Here is a 7,587-nt window from a genome sequence, read left to right on the forward strand (position 1 = left end):
TTGAGAGGCCCTGCCCTCTGGCACCCTTGTGTAGGGATCCCTGAAAATGGAAAGGCTGGAACAACAGCAGGGATGTTTTAAAATTTTTTTTTTTTTTTTTTTTTTTTTGAGATGGAGTTTCTCTCTCGTTGCCCAGGCTGGAGTGCAATGGCGCGATCTCGGCTCACCGCAACCTCCGCCTCCCGGGTTCAAGAGATTTTCCTGCCTCAGCCTCTTGAGTATCTGGGATTACAGGCATGCGTCACCACACCTGGCTAATTTTGTATTTTTAGTAGAGATAGGGTTTCTCCATGTTGGTCAGGCTGGTCTTAACTCTCGACCTCAGGTGATCCACCCGCCTCGGCCTCCCAAAGTGCTGGGATTACAGGCGTGAGCCACTGCGCCCGGCATAAACTTTTTTTTTTTTTGAGATGGAGTCTCGCTCTGATGCCCAGGCTGGAGTCCAGTGGCCCAGTATTGGCTCACTGCAACCTCCGCCTTCCGGTTCAAGCAATTCTCCTGCCTCAGCCTCCCGAGTAGCGGGCTACAGGCACACGCTGCCACACCTGGCTAATTTTTCGTATTTTTAGTAGAGACGGGGTTTCACCGTGTTAGCCAGGATGGTCTCTATCTCCTGACCTTGTGATCCGTCTGCCTCGGCCTCCCAAAGTGCTGGGATTACCAGCGTGAGCCACTGCGCCTGGCTGGCCTAAAAATTCTTAATACACATTGTGAAATTGTCCTATAAAAGGTTCTATCTCTTCACATTCCCACCCTGGGATCTGGGTGTTTGAGGCCTAAAACTCATGCAATTTGCGGAAGCCTTCTTTAAGAAAAAGAATAAAGAAATTAAGTACAAAAGTGAATTAAGTACAAAAGTGAGTATTTAGAATAATAGAAAATTTAAAGATACCTTGGCCAGGCATGGTGGTTCATGCCTGTAATCTCAGTACTTTGGGAGGGTGAGGTGGGATGATTGCTTGAGCTCAGGAGTTGAGACCAGCCTGGACAACATAGTGAGACCCTGTCTCTACCAAAGTTTAAAAAAAAAAAAAAAAAATTAGCTGGGCATAGTGGTGCACACTTGTAGTCCCAGCTGCTTGAGGGGCTGAGGCAGGAGGATCACTTGAACCCTGAAAGTCAAGGGTGCAGTGAGCCCTGATCACACCACTGCACTACAGCCTGGGTGACACAGCAAGACCCTGTCTCCAAAAAAAAAAAAAAAAAGCCTAAAAAATCTTAACATCATTGGTTTTAATTATCAATAGGTTGAAACATTTGAAACTGCCACATTTGTAAGTAAAAATAGTCATATGGTGAGAGAGCAATTCCATGTTGTTCAACCTACTTTTTCACTACATTTCTGGCTGCATTTTCTTTTTCTTAGCAACTTTATTGAAATGAAATTACCCTACCATACAAATTACCCATTAAAGTGTACAATTCAATGGCTTTTACTATATATTCACAGAACTATGCAGCTTTCATCACTATCATTTTTAGGACATTTTCATCAGACCAAAAAGAAACCCTATTCCCCTTAGCTCATACCACTCAGTCCCCTCATCCCTAGGTAACCATGAATATATTTTCCGTTTCTATAGATTTTCCTGTTCTGGACATTTCATAATCATACAATTGTCGTTTGTGTGAATTCTTTTTCTGAGATCTGGCAGAAATTGTTTTCAAGCTTCATTCACGTCGTAGCATATATCAAGTTCATTCCTTTCTATTGCTAAATGCATTGTATGGACATATCACATTTTATCCATTCATCAGTTAATGGATATTCAGTTCTATTTTTTAACTATTGTGAATAATCCTGCTCTGAACATTTGTGTACAGGTCTTTCTTTTTTTTTTTTTTTTTTTTTGATACAGAGTCTTGCTCTGTCACCCAGGCTGGTGTGCAGTGGTGCGATGTCAGCTCAGTGCACCCTCTGCCTCCTGGGTTCAAGCGATTCTCTTGTCTCAGCCTCCCGAGTAGTTGGGATTATAGGTATCCACCACCATGCCTGGCTAATTTTTGCATTTTTAGTGCAGACAGGGTTTCACCATGTTGATCAGGCAGGTCTCAAACGCCTGACCTTAGATGATCCACCCACCTCAGCCTCCCAAAGTGATGGGATTACAGGCATGAGCCACCGTGCCCGGCCTGTGTACAGGTTTATATGTGTGGATGTTTTTTCATTTCTATTTCTCCTGGGTATGTACCTGGGAATGGAATTCGTGGGTCACATGCCAAACTATCTTAATAAAAGTTCTCCAGAGAAACAAAACCGATAGGATGTAGATTATGAAGCAGAGATTTCTTATAATGAGCAAGCTGGAGATCCAGGAGAGCTGATGGTGCAGTTCTAGTCCAGACGCCAGCAGGCTTGAAATCCAGAAAGAGCGAATGTTTCAGTGCAAGTCTGAAGGCAGGAAGAAGCCATCATCTCAGTCATGTAGGAGGAGTTCTCTCTCACTAGGGGAGGGAAGGGCAGGCTTTTTGTTCTATTCAGGCCTTCAACTGATTGGATGAGGCCTGCCCACATTAGGGAGGGCAATCCACTTTACTCGGCCCACAGATGTAAATGTTAATCTTGTCCAAGAACATGCTCACAGACACACCCAGAATGTTTGACCAAATATCTGCACATTGTGTGGCTCAGCCAAGTAGACAAAATCTTAGTAACTATATGTTTAACTTTTTGAGGAATTGCCAAACTGTTTCCAAAGTACCTGCACTATTTTATGTCCCCGCCAGCAATGAATGACTCCAATTTCTCTATATCCTCATCACTTATTTTTTTGTGAAGAGCTACACACATTCTTTGCCTTTTTGAGTGATAATGATATTGCAATATCACTTTCTATAAAAATAATAGGAAGAAAATGTAGTCCTGTGTTTTAGAACATGGATATAAAATGTTTATTGATAGTTTTGGAACGTTTTCCATAGCCACCTCTAACTTGCTCGCAGATGCTTGTCCAGGCTGGGCCTCACTCATTGATCTCTGCAGGTGTGGTCCAGCCAGCCAGGTGCTCATTGCTCCTGGCCCTCAGCCCCCACCGTGCCGATCATTGAGGGGTTCATTGGCAATAAAGCTGGGGTTGTGGTGGTCCAGATCATTCTCCTTGCGGTCAACTTTGAGGTCTGGATGTTGGATGAGGCCCACTAGGGGCAGGTGTCACTGGAGGTAAAGGGACAGCCCTAGGACCACCTCTTCCAAGGCGCAGAGGGTGTCCCCCAGGCTAGAGCCATGCTTCATGCCACATATGCAGAGGGCGCGCGCACACACACACACACACACACACACACACACACGACTCTTGAAGATTAAGCTACAATGTTTCATTTATTATAGCTTAGCCAACTTTAGCAATTATGTGAAAACAAATTTCACCCAGTATGACAGGAAATGCTAGGAATCTCCTTGTTTTATTTTGCATTTATTAATGAGGTTGATGTGATGGTTAATTTTAGGTGTCAACTTGACTGGATTATGGTATGGGGCCCACGTAGAACAAAAAGGCAGAGGAAAGGCAAATTCCCTCTTTTCTAAAGTGGGGACACCCTCCTTCTCCTGCTCCTGGACATCAGGGCTCTGGGTTCTCTGGGACTTGCACCAGAGGCTCCCTAGGCTTTCAGGTCTTCAGGTTCAGACTGAGAGTTACAGCACTGGCTTCCCTGGTTCTAAGGCTTTCAGACTTGGATGAACCATGCTGCCAGCTTCCCTGGTTCTCCATCTTGCAGACCACCTATCGTGGGACTTTCCAGTCTCTATAATCATGTGAGCCTATTCCCCCAGTATGTCCCCTCTCATATATCTATATCCTATTGGTTGTCTCTCTGTAGAGCCCTAATATGGCTGAACATTTCCCATGGCTATTACCCATTTGCATGTGTGTATATTTTCTATTTATGTACAGTGCTTGGCACAAAGTGCTTTAAAAAATCTTTAGTGTTTTAGCCCACTTTCCATTAGAGTGTTGTGTCCGGACTATTAGCTGTCCATTCAAATCTGTTCTCTTCTTCCGTAATTACATGGCAGTCTCCTTTGGAGTTAGATAGGTTCTTAGGTCTAAAGTTCTCTCTGATAGTGTGTGAGCCACTTAAGGGTCTAAGTCTTAAGGCAGTACAGTAGGTGGATCCCCTCCCCAGTCTTCCCTTCCCATAGAACATTTCATTTTCTTTTTTCTTTTTTTTTTTTTTTTTTGGAGATAGAGTCTTGCTCTGTTGCCCAGGCTGGAGTACAGTGGCACAATCTTGGCTCACTGCAACCTCCGCTTTCTGCATTCAACTGATTCTCCTGCCTCAGCCTCCTGAGTAGGTGGGATTACAGGTGCCTGCCACCACACCCAGCTAATTTTTGTATTTTTAGTAGAGATGGGGTTTCACTATGTTGGCAAGGCTGGTCTCGAACTCCTGACCTCAAGTGATCCACCTGCCTCAGCCTCCCAAAGTGCTGGGATTACAGGTGTAAGCCACTGTGTCCGGCCGCATAGGACATTTCTATAAACCAGTAATGACCATGCTGATGAGGACAAAAGCATCAAAACAGAGAAACAAGATGGAAAGAATCTGGGACCTTCAATGATCGTGTAGAGCAGATCCAAATTCAAACTCTTACGTGCGAGAGATAAGAATTTATATCTTACTTAAGCCATTAAATAAGATATTTAAGCATTTTGGGGTCTGTTACAGCATCATGTGTTACCCTAACCAATATGAACAATGATATTAACTGGTCAGAGGGCTTATGGCCCAACCAGTGGACAGACACTGCAATTACTCCCTAGGGATGACCAGCCTAGTCCAATAAAGATGAGGCATGGGTAGTGGAGATGAAGTGCAAAGACACTGGCTTTTGAGCTTGCCCATTTCATTTTCACTGCTCCTACTAAAATCCGGTGATGGACTATACTGACTTACTCTGCCTGCAGATGGAGTCCGAGAGGGAGCATGCACCAGTCTACTACCTAGACCCCTTGGCAGAACTTTTCCTAGATGTGCAAGGTGATCTATACTTTTTTTTTTTTTTCTTCAAAGAATGAAAAAAAGGAGTAAAATCAACAAACTTTATTGAACTGGTTCAAACCGGAACACCCTTATCTGGAACATGTTACTTTACTTAACCAGAACTGTGGTACTGCGGCCCAGCAGAGGGCCACAGGCATCCGTGGAAAGCATGCACTGAAGCTCAGTTACTTAATTCCTAGGACATCCTACAATCCTCCTTTGAAGTTCTTTTTGTTAGCTCAGAAGTTCTGAGTTAAATGATTTCCAAGCCCCCAACAATTTAGAAAAGGTACATTAGAAGAAGGGGTGTTAAGATCAGTGTTTGGGGGAAAAAAAGATTTTATTTTTATTTTTTTTGAGACGGAGTCTTGCTCTGTCGCCCAGGCTGGAGTGCAGTGGCGCAATCTCAGCTCACTGCAAGCTCTGCCTCCCGGGTTCATGCCATTCTCCTGCCTCAGCCTCCTGAGTAGCTGGAACTACAGGCGCCCACCACCACGCCCAGCTAATTTTTTGTATTTTTAGTAGAGACAGGGTTTTACCGTTGTTAGCCAGGATGGTCTCAATCTCCTGACCTTGTGATCCACCCGCCCTGGCGTCCCAAAGTGCTGGGATTACAGGCGTGAGCCACCGCGCCCAGCCGAGATTTTATTTTTTAAGAGGAGCAGCTATCTCATCATATAAATACAAAAACACTGAGGCAGCTGGCACTGGTACTATTCAGAGCTTAAGAACTCTGGCTGGAACCCCAGCACTATGGTTAGAAGCTGATCAGGGAGGATTGCTTGAACCTGGGAGGTCGAGGCTGCAGTGAGCTGTCATTGCACCACTGAGCTGTTATTGCACCATTGCACTCCAGCCTGGGTGACAGAGCAAAATCCGGTCACACACACACAATTTGTGGCAGTGTAGCTGTTGGCATGATTTAATCCAGGGGAAACAGTAGTACGTCCCAGTGGGCCTGAGAGCACCAGATGCCCACATGACCCCAAGCCCTTAGGAAAGGTTAAGGTATGTTCGGTATGTTCTGTTTAGCCATGCAGTGACACAGTATCCTTAAAAGAGAGTTCTAACCAAGCCAAATTCTGGTGCTTAAAATACCGGGTTAAAATGTTAGCCCTCTGAAAGACTTAGCTATTCAGAAAAATTCTAGGTAAGAGTTTATGCTGCTCTTCCCAATTCCACCGGGCCGAAGGCAAACTAAGACTACCGAAGCTGAACTGCACTGACAATCCATTGGACCTGAACTCTCCCCACTGCTCTGCTCAGACATCCCCAGGTAACTGGCACCATCTCATCAAGGGTGCAAGGCATGGAGCAGCATAGGTCTTCTGGGACCTCTCACCTGGGAAATGGGAGAGGAGCTCCTTTCTTCTTCTCTGGCAGCCAGGAACAGCTTGGGGGGTGGGCCTCTAGTTCAGGGTGGGGTTTGTGGTGATGTGCTGGGGGTGGTAGGAGGGTGGAACATTCTGAGCTGAGGCCCGGCATTCTCTCCCAGAGCTGCTTTAGGGGAGCATCAGCTGAGCAAACTTAGAAAACTCCCCACCTCCTCCAACTTTGAACCTTTGTGCCCCCTTCTTTCTTCCCCTGAGGCTGTTGCCAAGTCAGACCCAGAGGGGCCTCCCCAATCCTTGGGCCACATATTTATCTTTGAGATTTGTGTGCCAGAACAATGATAATCCCAAGTGGCAGGAGAGCAGAGGCCTTGTGGGCACTCACAGATGCACATTCCATATGCCTTTCTGGAAGAAAGAACTCAGCTCTCTAGAGTCCAGGAGCCTCTCCCTCAGGAATCCTTGTTTCTCACCGAAGGTGCCAGGAACTGTAGGCAGGGATTCTGTGAGGACTGTGAAGTATCTCTTAAGCTTTGTAATTCTCTGTATACAGTATTGTTTTTGCCTGGTGTCCTTGTTGTGATGAGCAAGAAAATCCTTAATTTAAAAAAAAGAAAAGCACGATGCTCACTTCTGGCAGCAGCTAGGAGAGAACCAGGAGTCCATCCCCCAGCAGCTTGCCATGGGGGTGGGGGTTGGGGGAGAAACTGGAGCGAGGGAGTGGGTGGTGGCAGTTTTGAAGAGGAAAGGGAAGCCAGCTAAGTCCCAGGACTTGAAGCAAGAAAGAAATGAGGGCGCAGGAAGAGGCCAGATAAGGGAGGCACCCAGCTTCCTCAGGGTCCTTTGATGAGGCAGTGGGCCGCCTTAGTACTTGGACACACAATTTCGTGACAACCGGACATCTCTGCTTTCTCTAGAACACAACCTGCCTTCTCCCTACCCCACCATCTAAGTGGTCTGAATGTGCACCATGAGGCTGGCTGAACTGGGCACCCATGGTCAACACGCTGCCTCCCCAGTTGGGGGTTTCGCGACTCTCTGGCAGTCTCGGAGAAGCGTGGGAGAGCAGCCAAACGGTCTCCATGCCCCCTGAGAGGGGCTTAGGAATTAGCTGAGAAAGATGACTGATCCAGGAGTCTGGTGGTCACAATAAAAGGACACAGGCACAGGAAACACTGAGTCGGGGGGTCACAGACTCTTCATGACATATTGCATCTTGGTGGAGGCCACACAGGAGAGGGACAGTAGCAAATCTGAGGCCTTCTCTCATACC

Source organism: Pan troglodytes, chromosome 16, assembly GCF_028858775.2.
Source record: "Pan troglodytes isolate AG18354 chromosome 16, NHGRI_mPanTro3-v2.0_pri, whole genome shotgun sequence".
Classification (NCBI taxonomy): domain Eukaryota; kingdom Metazoa; phylum Chordata; class Mammalia; order Primates; family Hominidae; genus Pan; species Pan troglodytes.